This window comes from Vigna unguiculata, unplaced genomic scaffold (assembly GCF_037176805.1).
Source record: "Vigna unguiculata cultivar grain cowpea cultivar isolate G323 ecotype 2 unplaced genomic scaffold, ASM3717680v1 ptg000030l, whole genome shotgun sequence".
Classification (NCBI taxonomy): domain Eukaryota; kingdom Viridiplantae; phylum Streptophyta; class Magnoliopsida; order Fabales; family Fabaceae; genus Vigna; species Vigna unguiculata.
This window is the reverse complement of record NW_028196675.1, coordinates 152,501-155,000: the sequence shown is the minus strand read 5'-3', so window position 1 is coordinate 155,000 and position 2,500 is coordinate 152,501.

The window sequence follows — 2,500 nt, the reverse complement described above, 5'->3', positions numbered from 1 at the left end:
CCAAAAACCTGCCTTCTTCGCAGTTCGGCTAAGTCTCCCTCGTTTCCAACTTTCCTCTAAGTTGCCCTCCTCGCAGTTTGGCCAAGTTCACTCTTTTCCAGCGTCATCCCCCCAAGTTGCCTTGGGCGCAGTTCGGCCTAGTTCACTCTTTTCCAGCATCATCCCCCCAAGTTGTCTTGTTCGCAGTTCGGCCTAGTTCACTCTTTTCCAGCGTCATCCCCCCAAGTTGCCTTGTTCGCAGTTCGGTCTAGTTCACTCTTTTCCAGCATCATCCCCCCAAGTTGCCTTGTTCGCAGTTTGGCCTAGTTCACTCTTTTCCAGTGTCATCCCCCCAAGTTGCCTTGTTCGCAGTTTGGCCTAGTTCACTCTTTTCCAGTGTCATCCCCCCAAGTTGTCGTTGCCAACAACCCAAGAGTCCATAGTATTCGGAGTTCTAGCGGGGCCTCCCCTTGCTTCCAACAACCCAAGAGTCCATAGTATTCGGAGTTCTAGCGGGGCCTCCCCTTGCTTCCAACAACCCAAGAGTCCGTAGTATTCGGAGTTCTAGCGGGACCTCCCCTTGCTTCCAACAACCCAAGAGTCCATAGTATTCGGAGTTCTAGCGGGGCCTCCCCTTGCTTCCAACAACCCAAGAGTCCGTAGTATTCGGAGTTCTAGCGGGGCCTCCCGTTGCTTCCAACAACCCAAGAGTCCATAGTATTCGGAGTTCTCGCGTGGCCTCCCATTGATTCAAACAACCCAAAAGTCCATCTTCTTCGCAGTTCAACATCGCCTCCCTCGTTTCCAACAGGCCCAAAGGTCGTCTTCTTCGCAGATCCACGAAGAGCTCATCACGATTTGCCACATTCCATTTCCCACGGGTTGTCAACAACACTTTCTCACACTTCCCGCAATCGAGTACGTGCATGACATGCCAAAGCACATCTTATTTGCCTTCCATCGCACTCAAGACGACGGGTTGTGGAAGAACGATATTGTTCACAACAAGTTCAAGGACAACGTCTCAATCAAGGGACACAACCGAATTATGTTGACTGGGTCGCTAAAGTAAACCCGAGTTCATATAATGCACCGCATCCAAAAGAACTAGCCACAACACGTGCATCACTGAGATGTTTCACTAGATGGAACACGTGCGTGACATTAGGATCCTCCAACACCTCTTCGTGATGGAAAGATAGAATTCGAAGCAACCACAGAAGTACCGTCTAGTGGGTAGGCAACACAGGGACTGATCAACCAATATCACCCAAGGCAACGGGTGAAAATGGAAGAGATGCATGCTTGACCGTTCGATACGCAAGGCATGGAGCCAGCCAGCAAGTGCATCTCGATTACAACTCACACACCCTCACGTTCGCAAGACACCACACCACAAGACGGTCCACCCCCCACCTACCATGGGCAAGCAAGCAAATGGAAACATCAAGTGACGCAGGGTCAAGCATCGCTAGGCATGAAAATAACTTTCCACAATATCCGAGGGACTAGCTGCCGAGCTAACCAACGATCAGTGACGACCGTGTGTTGGTATTAATAAAGCTCAACAACTATGAAGAGGCTAGTTGTGCCATGATAAACATGCTAACGCACGCACCACGTGAGGGGGGAGGCCTCATCAAGCTCCCTTTAAAACCTGCCAGTGTGGAGCTGGCCGGCTCAAGGAGCACTCCCCCCCTATAAGAGGTTAATATGCAAAAGGCAAAATTGTACAAGTAGATACACTTTTTTTGAGCAGACATAAGTCCATATCTCGGGCTATACTTCGAATTTTGATGCGATTTTTTGCAGTAATTCGTAGAATAATGGTATCTCCTTGCTCACCAAATTTCATAATTTTTCTCGAAGGGGAACTATTTTTTTTATTTTTTTTACTTACCGGGTATGTGTAAAATCGGGAAAAATAGAAAAGCACATGTAGACTTCGAATTTCGACCTCATTTTTTCCAGTCCACCACTAAACAATATCAGGAACCTCCCCACAAAATTTCATTCAGTTTGGCCAAGGTCTTAAATTTGACAAATTTTGGCACCAACCTATCTAGTCGCGGTGCACCGACCAACTTGGCCAAGTGCAAAATGCATCCAATTCAAAACTTTTGTGCACCAACACTTTTACAGTACTCATTTGGGGGCATTTGGAGGCCTTTCCAACCCTCACATCTCAAAAACCACGAATTTCATTTTTTCACAAATCTCCCCACCAAGCCATCTAGCTATGCCGTGGTGCACCGCCAACCTTGGCCATGTGCAAAACCCTCCGAACTCAAAACTTTCGTGCACCAAGAATTTCATGGTATTCATTTGGGGGCATTTGGAGGCCATTCCAACCCTCACATCTCAAAAACCACGAATTTCATTTTTTCACAAAACTCCCCACCAAGCCATTTAGCTATGCCGCGGTGCACCGCCAACCTTGGCCATGTGCAAAACCCTCCGAACTCAAAACTTTCGTGCACCAAGAATTTCATGGTATTCATTTGGGGACATTTGGAGGCCA